The 14,832-nt window shown below is 45.0% G+C and overlaps 1 protein-coding gene across 7 annotated transcripts in view; it reads left to right on the top strand.

Annotated features, from left to right (window-relative positions):
* The first annotated feature begins 5,911 nt into the window (after positions 1-5,911).
* Positions 5,912-14,832, top strand: part of DENND4C (DENN domain containing 4C) — a 108,949-nt gene continuing 100,028 nt past the window's right edge. For 5 of the 7 annotated variants that reach the window (XM_065549458.1, XM_005297681.4, XM_005297680.4 and 2 more), the window contains exon 1: positions 5,919-6,052. The gene's annotated coding sequence lies outside the window, so the exon portion shown is untranslated. Of the gene's footprint in view, positions 6,106-14,832 lie in introns of all 7 variants that reach the window. The other 2 variants (XM_005297682.4, XM_024105404.3) reach the window with 2 other exon arrangements.

The raw sequence follows: 14,832 nt of genomic DNA, 5'->3' as shown, positions 1-14,832 counted from the left end.
GAGAGTGATATCATTCACGGTCACCTGGTTGAAATGGGGTGATTTTATTAAGGGGACATTCAGAGGTGCCCGTTCCTGCTCGGCTGAACAGAAATGTTCCCCGCTGTTAGCCACGCGGCGCGGGGGAGGGGGGAGGGGTGAAGTGATCATCCCAGAGAATTGGGTGTGTGTGGGGGGGTTGTTGGGTTTGTGCTGCATGTTAACCTGGAAACCGCACCCCCTCCTTTTACATTGCAAACCCATTTTAAATGGCCAACCCAACGGGTGCTTGGTATGGGAAATGAGGGCGCTGCTGTTTGAAACCATTCCCACATGTTATGAAGGTTAAAAAAGCCAAAAGACTGTGGCTTACCATGGCTGCCTGCAAGCTGAATTCTGTTGCCTGGCACTGCGTGAGTGATCTCTCACACCACACTGGCAGGCCCTCAATATAAGAGGAAAAATGCAACCTTGTAACGAAAGCACATGTGCTGTGTAATGTGAACAGCAAAATTTAACATGAAAGAGTGTACCCATTGTTCTCTAAAATGTGTCTTTTTTAACCACCTCTCCCTTCTCCTCCACCAGCTGCAAATGTTTCTCCTTCACAGAGGCTAGTGAAGATTAGAAGGAGAAAACGGCGGACTCGGGATGATATGTTCTTGGAGCTCCAGATGTCCTCCCACGCTGACAGAACACAGCAGAATGCGTGGAGGCAGTCAATGTCAGAGTGCAAAAAAGCACAATATGAACGAGAGGAGAGGTGGCGGGCTGAATCGCGGCTGATGAGAGCAAGTGGCGGGCTGAAGAGGATAGGTGGCGTCAGCTTGCTGACAGAAGGCAAGAGTCGATGCTATGGCTGCTGGAGCATCAAACTGAAATGCTCCAGCGTATGGTTGAGCTGCAGGAAAGGCAGCAGGAGCAGAGATCGCCGCTACAGCCCCCATGTAACCAACAGCCCTCCTCCCCAAGTTACATTGCCTCCTCACCCAGATGCCCAAGAACGTGGTGGGGGGGCCTCCGGTCACCCAGCCACTCCATCCCAGATGATTGCCCAAGCATCAGAAGGCTGGCCTTCAATAAGTGTTAAATTTTTAAAGTTTTAAACTGCAGTGTGTCCTTTTCCTTCCCTCCTCCCCCACCCTCCCAGGCTACCTTGGCAGTTATCCCCCTAGTTGTGTGATGAATCAATAAAGAATGCATGAATGTGAAGTAACAATGACTTTATTGCCTCTGCAAGCGGTGCTCAAAGGGGGGAGGGGAGGGTGGTTAGGGAAGTAGAGTGAACCGGGTCACAAAACTGGTTTTCAAAGCTTCTCTGATGTGCACCGTGCTCTGCTGTACTCTTCTAACCGCCCTGGTGTCTGGCTGCACCAGGCGATTTGTCTCAACCTCCCACCCCGCCATAAATGTCTCCCCCTTACTCTCACAGATATTATGGAGCGCACAGCAAGCAGCAATAACAATTGGAATATTGGCTTTGCTGAGGTCTATCTGAGTCAGTAAACTGCGCCAGCGCGCTTTTAAATGTCCAAAAGCACATTCTACCACCATTCGGCACTTGCTCAGCCTATAGTTGAACAGGTCCTGACTACTGTCCAGGCTGCCTGTGTACGGCTTCATGAGCCATGGCATTAAGGGGTAGGCTGGGTCCCCAAGGATAACGATAGGCATTTCAACATCCCCAACGGTTATTTTCTGGTCCAGGAAGAAAGTCCCTTCCTCCAGCTTTTGAAACAGACCAGAGTTCCTGAAGACGCTAGCATCATGTACCTTTCCCGGCCATCCCACGTTGATGTTAGTGAAACGTCCCTTGTGATCCACCAGGGCTTGCAGCAGCATTGAAAAGTACCCCTTGCGGTTTATGTACTCGGTGGCTTGGTGCTCCGGTGACAAGATAGGGATATGGGTTCCGTCTATCGCCCCACCATAGTTTGGGAATCCCATTGCAGCAAAGCCATCCACTATGACCTGCACGTTTCCCAGAGTCACTACCCTTGATATCAGCAGGTCTTTGATTGCGTTGGCTACTTGGATCACAGCAGCCCCCACAGTAGATTTGCCCACTCCAAATTGATTCCTGACTGACCGGTAGCTGTCTGGCGTTGCAAGCTTCCACAGGGCCACTCGCTTCTCAACTGTAAGGGCTGCTCTCATCCTGGTATTCTGGCACTTCAGGGCAGGGGAAAGCAAGTCACAAAGTTCTATGAAAGTGCCCTTACGCATGCGAAAGTTTCGCAGCCACTGGGAATCATGCCACACCTGCAACACGATGCGATCCCACCAGTCTGTGCTTGTTTCCCGGGCCCAGAATCGGCGTTCCATGCCATGAACCTCCCCCAGTAACACCATGATTTGCACATTGTTGGGGCCTGTACTTTGTGAGAGGTCTATGTCCATGTCAATTTCCTCATCACTCTCGTCGCCGCGCTGCTATTGCTGCAATCGCCTCCTCGCCTGGTTTTGCTTTGGCATGTTCTGGCTCTGCATATACTCCAGGACAATGCGTGTGGTGTTCATAGTGCTCATAATTGCTGCGGTGATCTGAGCGGGCTCCATGATCCCAGTGCTATGGCGTCTGGGCTGAAAAAAGGTGCGAAACTATTGTCTGACGGAGGGAGGGAGGGGCAAGTGACGACATGGCTTACAGGGAATTAAAATCAACAAAGGTGGCTGTGCATCAGGCAGAAACACAACCAACTGTCACACAGAATGGCCCCCCCAAAGATTGAACTCAAAACCCTAGGTTTAGCAGGCTGTTGATTTCACGGAGGGAGGAGGAAGCAAATGAATACAGAACAAATCTGGTCCATCCATTTTTTACATCTTAAGCTGGCAGCAGACGGTGCAGCATGACTGATAGCCATCGGCATCTTCTGAGTGCTTGGCAGAAAATGCTGTATTACGACTGCTAGCCATCATCATCAAGATGGTTCAATAGGACTGCTGGCAAGACTGAGTCTCCAGGAGACAAAACATGTCTGCCCAGGTGCCTCTGACCGAACTCACTGAGGAATATGATGATGATGGATATCAATCTTAATACACCATCCACTGCCAAAAGGCAAGGGACTGCTGCTGTATAGCAATGCAGCTCCATGTCTGCCAGCACCCAGATAGCCTATGACGGCTACCAGTCATACTGCACCATCTACTGCCAAAAGGCAATTAGCTGCTGCTGTGTAGCAATGCAGTACCACGTCTGCCGGCACCCAGATGACATATGGTGATGCTGAGCTGAGCTGAGCGGGCTCCATGCTTGCCGTGGTATGTTGTCTGCACAGGTAACCCAGGTAAAAAGGCGCGAATGGATTGTCTGCTGTTGCTCTGATGGAGGGGGAGGGGCCTGACGACATGTACCCAGAACCCCTCGCGACAGTGTTTTTGCATCATCAGGCATTGGGATCTCAACCCAGAATTCCAATGGGTGGCAGAGACTGCGGGAACTGTGGGATAGCTACCCACAGTGCAACGCTCTGGAAGTCGACGCTAGCCTCGGTACTGTGGACGCAGTCCGCCGACTTAATGCACTTAGAGCATTTTATGTGGGGACACACAATCGACTGTATAAAACCGATTTCTATAAAACCGGTTTCTATAAATTCGACCTAATTTCGTAGTATAGACATATCCCGAGTGACATAAATTATACCAACATAACCTGTAGTGTAGACAAGCTCTCAGTAACATGTCCACAACTAGTGTGTTTGTGTATGAGTGAATGAATGCTTCCTGTAAACAGGAGGGTAAAAGGGATCTGAAGTGCTCTGCCAGGGACATGGTAAAGGGAAGGCATCTTGATTCCCCAAGAACTCAAACTATTTTCATCACAGAGCTTAATCATACAAATCATCTCATGCTCCACCCATGTACCACTGAAACATGAGTAGTAAACATCTTACTTGTAGTGGGAGGCCCATGCCCTGCTTGGGGGCCTCCTACAGCTGCAGGTTTGTCAGCATTGTGTGGTAAATTAATGTAATGGATTCTTGGCAATTGGCTGAACCCACGCTAAATAGAGATCTCCGTACTGTTGTGCAGAAAGAGAAGTGAATGGATGATTATAATGTAAGATTTTAAAATTATAGGCTCTCAGCAAAACTCAAGGGTTGACTGGAAAGTGAAAGTAAATAATTTAGGTATTATCTTTCAAGCAGCCTTTACACGATTGGTGGTTAAATCGTCATCTCCCATGATAAAATCTGCAGAATGAGGGCAAGAAACTCCCTGAGGTTGCCCTCTAGAATTTCCAGAAAATCAGCCTTTTAAGTGGGAGGAGCAGTTATTCCCACTTACTAACCCTGTGGAAGGGAGTTGCTAAGAAGTACCGATCCATTTCTTCTGTGTTGTCCAGCTGGCACCACTTTCTCTCTGACTGTCTTCCAAGGATGAACAGGGGCAGCTATGGAAGAGGCTTTGAAGAAGTCTTTCTGGCGCATTTTGTGTCATTACATGCAATGGGCCTGATTCTCCTCTCATTTTCAGTGACTTTATACTGGGGTAATACCACTGACTTCAGAGGAATTACTTCTGATTTACACTGGTGTAATAGAATCAGGTCTAAAAACTACACAGATGAATACGGGATACAGGATCAGGCCCTCAATCCTTAATTTTTAACTTCAATAGTTTTGCCAGAGATTTGATGTGAAATATTTGTAAATGGAACTTCAGCAGTGCACCCACTGTAGGTCACACACAAAAAAAAAAAAGCTGAGAGCTTACCTCAAAGGAAACAATGGGACCTTTAACATTAAAGGAAATTGGTGCTTTTTGGTCTCTGAAAAATTAGTGCAAAGACCTGTTGTGTTTACAGAGGGAAGAAATGCATGAGCTCTCTTGTATTTGTTTAGCACTTATGTTTTTTCCCACTGCAGAAAATGGTGCCTGCTTTAGAAGATACACAGCTCTTTAGTATTTGATGGTAAAGTAAAATGTCAGCACTTACAACAGCATAAATATAAATGCCTTAATGGATGAGTGCAGTGTGTCTGAGTACGTTGGTGTATAAATACTTGTAGGCTTGTAAAAGTTCTGTGCCTGGAGAGCCTCCCTATCTGTATGTGGAGTCAAAAGTGCTTTCTGAAACACTCAGGGTTTGATTCCCACAAGCAGTCATTTGCACCAGTGCAAAGGAACTGTAAAACTACCAAGTCAGCACCAGCGCTGCAGGTGTAGGTGCTGGAACTAGGGGTACTCCTACACTCACCACTAGTTTGAAGTGTTTTCCATCATATACAGGGTTTACAGTTTGATTCAATGGCTCTCAGCATTCCCTCTACACATTATTCCAGGGCTGTCCAGAGGGCGGGGCAAGTGGGGCCCCCACAAAAATATAGTATTCTATAGTATTGGAACTTTTTTTTATGGAAGGGCCCTCCGAAATTGCTTTGCCCCAGGCCCCCTGAATCCTCTGGGCGGCCCTGCATTATTCCAGCACCCCTAGCTGCAGGTGCATCTTTTTCTTTCCCTCGGCACCTCCACTTTTATTTAGGTACCTAACTTTAAGCACCGAAGTTAGAAATGTTAGCTAGGGCTTGTCTTCACACAGAAGTTATTGTACTGACACGGATGGGGGAACTAGGACACAGGAATAAATGTGTTTATATGGATATAGCTTATTCCTGTAGAGGGGAAGGGAATAAGCTACACCTCTATGATAATAACTCCTCCCAGCTGGTGCAGCACCACGGTTTGCGTTATCACTGTGACTGCATTGGTATGACCCTCACAGCCCCGTATTACGGGTACAAGCTGAGCCTGCACCAGGCCCAGGGTCTCTGAAAGGCGGGGCTAGGCGGCTGCGGCGCTCTGCGCACGCCGGGGGCTGGGCCGCGCGGGGCAGCCGTTGCGCTCTGGCGCCCCCTGGCGGTGAAGCGGCCGGCGGCGCAGCCCGTGTGTGCCCGTTCCCTTCTCCCCCGCCTCCTGGGCGGGTCCGGGATCCGCCTCCAGACGCTTGCGGGGGTGAAAGTAACATGGTGGCCGCTTCCTCCCCAAGCAGCGGCGGCGGCGGGACCGGCTGCTCCTGAGGCTGCAGCAGGGGATCTCGGCCGGGCGCGTAGCGGCTGTGGGGGTGAGTCCCGGGCGGGGAGGCGGGTCCCCTGCGCCGGGGGGTGGCGGCGGCAGGTGAGTGAGCGAGCGAGCGAGGTCCTGACAGGCGGCGGGGGGAGGCTCGATTCCGCCCCCCTGCCCGAGCCGCGGGGCAGGGTCCGCGAGAGACACCCGCTGTCCCGCTCCGTGCCCCGGGGGCAGCGCCGCGCTCCGGGCCGGGAGAGGGGAAGGAGGGGCCCGGGCTTGGTGGGAACGGCTCCTTCCTCCTGCCGCGCCCCAGCCCGGCCGGGGTCGGCCGCCGCAGCTGTTCCTGCCGGGCTCCCGCTGGTGCCAGGCTCGTTTTATTCCCCTCCCCCAGCCCAGTGGGTTCCCTCGGGCCCGGCAGCTGCGGCTCGCTGGCCGGAGGCGCCCCCGGGGGATGCTCGCGGGAGGCCGGGGTGACAGGTGAGGCTCAGGGCAGCTCCCTCCGCCTTTTGTGTCTCTCCCCCAGCCCCCTGGAAGCGCCTCCGCGGGGTTAACTCCTGCGCGCAGCTGTGCAAGGAACCTCCCGAGGTGTCCCGGCAGGGAACCAGCCCAGCCCACGGGCAGAGCACGCTGCTGGCAAAGGACCCATGGCCATAGGATAAGCGCTGCCCTGGCTGGAAGCGGAAGCGCTGTTAGCCAGAAGGGCGTTCATGTGATTTCCCCCCCCCCCCCCCCTCCCGAAACAGGTTGAAATAGATTTTGCAGCCAAGGTCCCGGTCGGAGTATGGCTAGCGACCGTCTTCTGGGGCTTGGTGTCTTCCGTGAAGCCTGAACCAACTAGCAGTTCAGCATTGTAATGTAGTTGTTGCCAGGTTTCAGAGTAACAGCTGTGTTAGTCTGTATCCGCAAAAAGAACAGGAGTACTTGTGGCACCTTAGAGGCTAACAAATTTATTAGAGCATAAGCTTTCGTGGACTACAGCCCACTTCTTCGGATGCATATGCATCAGAAGAAGTGGGCTGTAGTCCACGAAAGCTTATGCTCTAATAAATTTGTTAGTCTCTAAGGTGCCACAAGTACTCCTGTTCTTTTTGTAGTTGTTGCCATATAGCATTCCCAGATATTGCCTTGGCCTCTGGGCTGTAGCATCGCTTGGAAATGCTTCGGTTTGTTTCCGCTGTAAGAGCGAACTTAAAGGTGTTGGTGCTACCACGGATGGAGTAACTACTAGGGCCTGTGATGTGGTAGCTTTTACCTGCCCAGACCCGACCAAAGTTCTCAAGGGAGTATTAAATTAGTGGTATTAAATAAGGTGGCTAAAGTGGGGTGTCTGGCCACATTGGTTGAGACATTGCTGGTGAGAACAGGGACAGGACTGTATGTCCATACAGCACCTAGCATGTCTGTTGCTACTGTCTTACAAAAGGTAAGTGTTTGGACCCTGTCTATAGCAAAGTTCAATGGTAGAAAACTGTACTGAAAATCTAGATGGCTGCCTGTTACTTCACTTCTTGCTCTATTTGTACCCATATGCTGTAAATATGGGTTAAACATGGTTCTTACTACATTTCTTGCTCTGTTACTATTCAATAGTCTCTAAATATGAGTTAAACATGTTCCATAAAGGTACCTGCATTGTGATTGAAATAATTAGAGAGAGAGACATCAAAGCTGCTGCCTGTGGTTGAACTTTCAGATCTTCTGCATCAAGTTTTAGCTTGTAAACAGAATGTCTGATCTTTTAACCCTTAATTCTATCTGGTGTGACTTCTGTGAGCTTTAGAGTAAGCTTTTGTTATTTGCTTAAATATTGTGGCTTATTATGACAACCTTACAAAGATAAATGTAAGCCTGTATTTGTATATATTAGTGGGAGGGAAAGTATCAGCTTTAATAATGAGTTGTCATTGAAGATCTGACTTTTTCCCCCTTGTACTTTTATCTCTTTACAATTGTGGTGGTGGTTTTTTTTGTTTTGTTTTATTTTTTGTTTAATTTGAAGAAATAAATAATTGTTCTCTAAAGAAAGTATGATGGGATGGAATTTTACCTGCTTTTCTCCCTTCCCCATGAATCTAGAATTCTTATTTCTCCCCACCCTTCTTTTTTGCTGCAGTTTTTTTATTTTATTTTTTTTAAGAACAGCATAGTGTCAGCTACCCAGCACACTCATGAGCAGTCTCAAAATAGCAAACCAATGTGAGCACATGATGCAAGAAAAAACATGTTGGCTAGTAAGCTGAAATCAATTTCAAGGACTATTACAAACAGCTGAGTGTTTCATATTTTTTAATTCTGATCTGTCATCAAGCTATTTAACAATGTCCTCACAAACATGAGTGTTGGATATTGTTCAGGACATCTTTTCTTGTTATTCTTTAAGAACTTGCTGACTGCTTTTTACCATGTGGGTGAATATGAAAAATATAATAATATATTGTACCTTTCATAACTATGAATGAGCTGACACAGCACAAGACTCCAGCAGGAATTATTTAAGTCTTGTTTGTAAAACATAATATAACTTTGCCTAGTAAAATCTGCGAAATGAAATGTGAACAACTTGTTAGTTAGAGAAGGTATATCTTGTATACTAGACTCGGAACTTCATTGTCCATAGGCAGCTAAGACTTTGGCGGTCCCAGTGTTCAGGCTGAGGTCTTAGTCTCTAAAATAAAGTTAGTGGGATATTATTGCATTTGTGACTGTGTAAAGACATTTATGTTCTTGTTTTGTTTTGGACAACTGTGTCAGGATTTTTCCATGTTTTTCTTTTTTTTAAAGTGTCTGACTCTTGTGCCTTTTTTTTTCTTTGCTTTATTATAAAATAAAAATGCCTCTATCAGTGTTCTCCTGAGAGTGGCAATTAAAAATGAAACTGTCTAAGCTCAAGTATACGAAATACGAAATGGTATTAACTATAATGTCCCTTTAATTTGAAATCTAGATCTGATCATTCAGAACAACGCTGCTGTTGTGCTGCCAGCTGTTGAAGTTGAGTGCTTATTGTGAATGTGTCCACAAATTTGGGATTTTTTTTCCCCTGACCTCCTTCAAGCCGGTAGAGAATAGTGTCTGGTGTTTCAAAGTAACTAGAGCAGGGCTGCTCAGTTCTATCTGCATTAAGTCCTTTTGCTCCATATGTCTGTTCATGTGAAAATATACATATGCTCCTTTATATATAAAAAGTGTGTGTGTATATGGGGTGGGGGGGCTTGTTTAAGTTTGTGAAAACCCCACATTCTTCCACTGCATAGCTAAAGGGATAGTAAGAATGGTATTGCTAATAAGAACAACAAGGAGTCTGGTGGAACCTTAAAGACTAACAGATTTATTTGGGCATAAGCTTTTGTGGGTAAAAACCTCACTTCTTCAGATGCATATTGCTAATAAGAGCACTGTAACCAGAAAGGCAGATGGCGTGGCAGTTAAAAGGTCTGTTAAACCTGTATGTGCATTGTCACTTGTAGATCTGTTGTGTAATTTGAGTATAATTTCAGTGGCAACTGTGGACACAGAGCACCTTTCTCCTCACTCAGTCCATGTGTAAAATGTTGAGCAGACAGTCTGTGCACTGCCACCATGAGCCAATGTCTCTTTTTATGACCAGGTCAGTATGTGGAGTCAAAGCATTGAAATCATGTGAATTGTGGTGGTTGTAGCCTGTTAAATCTGGCATCTCTGTCAGATCTGATGTGTATATATATTTTTTTATTTACTCATTCCCCAAGCAGCTTTGTCTCCAAAAGATGCAGAAAAGTTACCCCCTCAGATTTGCCATACCTAAAGATGGCAGTCTTTCATTGCAGGGAACTTCAGCCTAGCACTTTCTAGTTCTTGCAAAGCCTTGAATAACAAGAGATTGTCTCCTGGAAAAGTAAGAGCCTTTAGTCAAGGGATGGATATGGGGAGATAGATAGGGTAAGGGAATTAGGTGGTGGTACTCTTCTAAGCTCCAGCCATGTGAGTTGCCAAATGCAATGTTGCTTATTGTCGATTGTGCAGATGTTCAGAATGTGTGTGTGCTCACTGGACTCCGTGAGATCTGCTCTGCTCCCCCTGTGTGGTGCTTCAGTATGCCAGCATGCTCTGCTAGGCTCCTTGGGCTTAGCTCCTTTATTTTGTGGGGCGAGGGAAATGGCTGTATGTCTTAAATTCCATCTGGTGTCTGGCACCAAAACTATGCAGGTCTGTAACTTTCCCTCTCACTTCTTATATGAGGAATGGAATGGCCAACAATGATCACAATTAAATAAATCCAATGCCTGCGGATGATCAACACCTTAATGAAATGAACGGGCAGTCCACACCCCTTAGAGCTATTGTTCCTATCCAGGCCTTCTGCAGATTCTTATGAAGGCATCAATTGTATCTGGTTCACAGTGCTTACACTTTCTTTGCAGCCATAAAAGCTAGAGACTTTGTTCTCTTAAAAATGAAAGCCAATATTCTGGAGAACAAAACAGAATCTCCTTTTGATCTCCTTAAGAATGCCCCTAATTTGGGCTGTATCAGCCCCTGGCTGAGTTTCTGCTATATATTCCAAACGAGATACACAATGATCAAAATCTATCGTGGCTAATTTGAAAAGGATTTTCAAAATTTGAGTCTGGGATAATCTTGATTTAGAATAGCAAGCTCAAGGCAGAGGCTGATACAGTGTGCAACAGCAACATGAGTTACAATATCTTGTCTAAACTTGGCCTGCACATCATTTAAACAATCCACATTCACTGTTGTAATAATTCAAGCCTGCTAATTTTGATTTGAGCTGTTCTTGTTAATTCACCACACTTTTTTTTTAAACTGTGCTTCTTCCCTTTTAACCCCCAAAATGTAATAAACTGGTTTATGTATTTCACACATTAACCAAATAGAGACTTGTTTATCCAAAAGTTTTAAAAATAATGTAAATTAGGGATTGACTTGCAAAGTAAGCTGCTTGACCTTGGCAACTGCAACTGAGTTTACAGTTACCAGGCTGTAACAAAATGCTAGAAATTATCTCCCTCCGAAAAGCAAACTGTATGTTGCAGCAGCGAATGAATTTCAGTTTTGTAACAGTCTATTTGGGTTGCTAGCCTTTCTGGCAAAACTCACAACTACCTGACTGTATGAAGCTACATTGCCATAGCTACACCGGTATAACGGCATCATGTAGCTATAGCCTACACTGATAGAAGGGGTCTTCCATTGGTGTAGGAACACTACCTCCCTGAACAACTGTAGGTACGTTGACAAAAGCATTCTTCTGTTGATATAGCGGTGTCTTAACACTAGAGTTAGGTCAGCGTACCTATGTCAGTCAATGGTATAGTTTGTTCACACCCCTGTTAACCTAAATTTTAAATGTAGACCAAGCCTCAGCAGTGCATTTTTCCATGGTCCCACACCTTTCTTTTGAAGGCACTATTTGTGTGGATGACATCTATAATTAGCACATTTCCCCAGTGGCACCATCTTTCATGGGCATTCTGTTTCTCTGCTTTTTTTTCTTTCTCTTAGCCTTTCTGATCACCCATCCCTCTGACTGGCAACTTTAGCAGTCTCCCTTATTATTCATTGGGTAGGAAATTAGATACTTGTACCTGTGCCAGACTTCTGGCCAATAAGATTTCCCTCCCCCCCCCTCCAGTTTGTTGTATCATGTGTAAACCTATTTTCTGCTGTTGGAATAAGTAGTGTAGTAATTTATAAATCAACAGGTTATATATTTTGTGTAGGGGAAGGCTGCAAGTATTTCCTTGGATCAGGGAATTTTGGGGATAAAATGGAGAACGTTCAATTATGTAAGTTGTGGGGGAGGTGGAGGAGAGACCTGCAATAATTTGTAGGCTGCTGTAAGGCCAACTAGGATTAACATTTAAAGAGTAATGTATTTGCTCTTTCCTGAAATGTGAAATGCTTGAAATCAAAGGTAACTTGTGACTACTTCTAAGGGAATAGATTTGTGTCTGTGTTCATCAGTCAGGACTACTGCAGAACCTGGAAACAGGACAGGCCTAAAGCTGAATAAAAAGCTTCTGCTGGGAGTGGGTTGGGTGGTGTGAGAAAGAGATCTTTTGGAGGCCTCCTGATCCTATGTGGGCTCTACAAATGGCAGATCAACCAACCCTCAGTGGAAGTGACAGTAGCTTGACCAGAATGGGAAGTAAGTCATGTCTATACCTTTTCCAGTCTCTTGGCAACTTGAATTCCCTATTCCTAATGTATTGTAAGTGATGAACATGTGAAGCTTTTGGTGTTCAGATGAATTCCAGATGGCAGAAGGCTGTTGTGTTGTCCCTGTTCTAGATAACGTGGAAACATGGATGCACTTTAATAAACCTCAAGTGAATTGGATTTATGAAGGTGCACACTGTCTCTTGAGTACTCTTCCTGAAAGTATGTTGTAAAGAAATGCTGTGTTGTGCCACTACAAGTCCTATCAAGGATGCTGATAGTTTGAGAAAAAGGATAAGCATGGAATGCACAATGGCCTTCTTGTGGATCTTAATCCATGCAGGGTTTGAACATTTCCTCAAATGCCTACAAATAAAATGTGGATCTTAGAATTCAGAATGGGGGAAATGGAGAATACCAACACACAAGGTATTGTTCTCAGTAAGCAATTTAAAAAACGTAACCCTTCATCTTTACCTACAATGAGCCACATCTATAATGTAATAGTTTTATCGTTTAAAAACATAATAAAAGGATTGAAAATTTTAAGAGCAGTAATGAATTTGGCCATTACCAAAGTCCTTGCTTATGAGTAGCAGATGTGCTGGGGCCAAAAAAGTGAGCTTCTTTACTGTTTAACATGTTCATTTATCTTGTTTTCTGCGTGGGGAGGAACTGGGTGTCCATTTCATTTGTACAGCTCCTGGTGGAGATTTCTTTTACAAGTGAATGCCTAATTTTAGGCAGAGTGGCCAGATTTTTAGAAGCGCTGGACATGCAGAAGCTCCCCACTGACCTCAGTGGGGAGCTGTTGGTTCAGCTCTTCAGAACATCTTAGGCATCCACTCTTGAAAATTTTGTCTGAGTTTAAATATAACTGCCATAGGGTTCGCTAGTATAGCGATACCAGCATACCCTTCTGGTGTAGATACAGTTTTGCTGGTATATAGCTTATACCAATTCCCTGAACAAATTAAACTATATACTAGCAAAATGATTTCTTTTGCCAGTATAACTGCATCTACACTGGGGCTTTTGCCAGCATAGGCATATGTCAGTTAGGGGTGACTTTTCCCCATCCCACTCCCATTTATGCCAGCAAAACTTAAGTGTAGACCAGGCCTTAGAAACAGCATGCTTGGTTGCTGAAGTAACCAGAGTGTAGTACCCAAGGAAATCAAAGAATTACTAGATCTTCCACACATCTTAATTGTAAGAAATGTGATTGCTTTAATGTTTTTGAGGAAATGCAAGTCATGTACTGTCATTTCAAACTCTCATTGCTTTCCCACTCTTTAACTTTCACATTAAACCATCGTTTTGTAAAACAACTTAAGTCTTTTACAGGACATATTTAGGGGGTTATGATGAGTCACTGACTTGTCAATACATTCCTTCCAGTTTTCATTTTAAAAACCAGAAACCCTTCCACATAAGTCTACTTTAAGTCACATGAATTCTCAGACAGATCTTATTCTTTCTCTACCATCCCATGAGATGTGTGATAGTGCCACAGTTCTTGGTGGTCTCAAGCAAAAACGTTGTCTATACCCCCTCAATTGCCTAACAAAATTGATTAGAAACACTGTGAAGCCTAATTGCAAGTCATCTGTGCTTCAAGTTATGTTTTCTTCTAGCTAAATAAACTGGTGATGCACAAATCTCTGGGGAGGGACTTTTCTGAGAATTAGGTGTCTAATTATGCCTTTAAAAATCTCTTCCCTTCTTTCCCTACCTCTTCAAAAAAGCTATTAAAGTTCTCACTCTTTATCCTACATAAACCTGACAACAGCTAAATTAGAATGCTAGCAATATCAAAAAGGCTGTATTTGAACTTCTTATGCTGTCTGATTGTAAAATATTTAATATTTAGCAACCAAATATGAGCACATGTATTTAAAAGGGGAGAACCAACTATTTTCCACTTGGTGCACTCATTGTCTTTTATCAGATGGGAACTAGCAATATCTGGCAATGTAGCCTGTTCATGGGAAAACATTAACTTCAACAGTATGCTTTGAGTGTTTAGATGGCTGTAGCTATTTAGTTCATCCATTGTACTACAACATTAGTTATAAAATGTAGCAAAAGTCTGTGTAAATAGGTGGGTCTTGACTTTTGGGGCATATTGCTGACTCTCTAGTTCTGTTGGACCAGAGGGGGAGACAGAAGCCCTCCATTGGGGAAAACCTTATTCCTATCTTTATGATCATATTTGGCAACTATCTACTTGAATGCTTTAGCCCCCTTCTGCTTCTGGGATAAGATCTGAGGAGAAAGGAGGCTTCTAGATTATCCAGGACCTAAGCCATGTGATTAAAACCCCAAGATCTTCTTTCCAGGTGAAAAAGGACTGCTTTTACATATTATGGAGGCATCGCTATAGTTAATCTGGGGGTTAACTTCCTGTGCTCAAAATGAAAACGTGGGGTCTTTTATTTTTGGCCTTTGTCTCTTCACCAATGCTTCCATGGGTGCATTTCCATTAATGTTAGAAATGATGGGACCCTCTAGGTTGAGCAAAGTGCCAGCAGTTGCTGGTGGTGTGAGCACCATGTAGACCTGTTCAGAGGAAGGAAATGTTTGTGTTGGCATTTCTTTAACGTACAATGAAGGTTTGTACAGTAAACACTATACAAAATGCATGGTAAGAACACTAAAGAAACGCAAACACCT

This window comes from Chrysemys picta, chromosome 6, assembly GCF_011386835.1.
Source record: "Chrysemys picta bellii isolate R12L10 chromosome 6, ASM1138683v2, whole genome shotgun sequence".
Taxonomy (NCBI): domain Eukaryota; kingdom Metazoa; phylum Chordata; order Testudines; family Emydidae; genus Chrysemys; species Chrysemys picta.
This window is presented reverse-complemented; position numbering and strand designations above follow the sequence as displayed.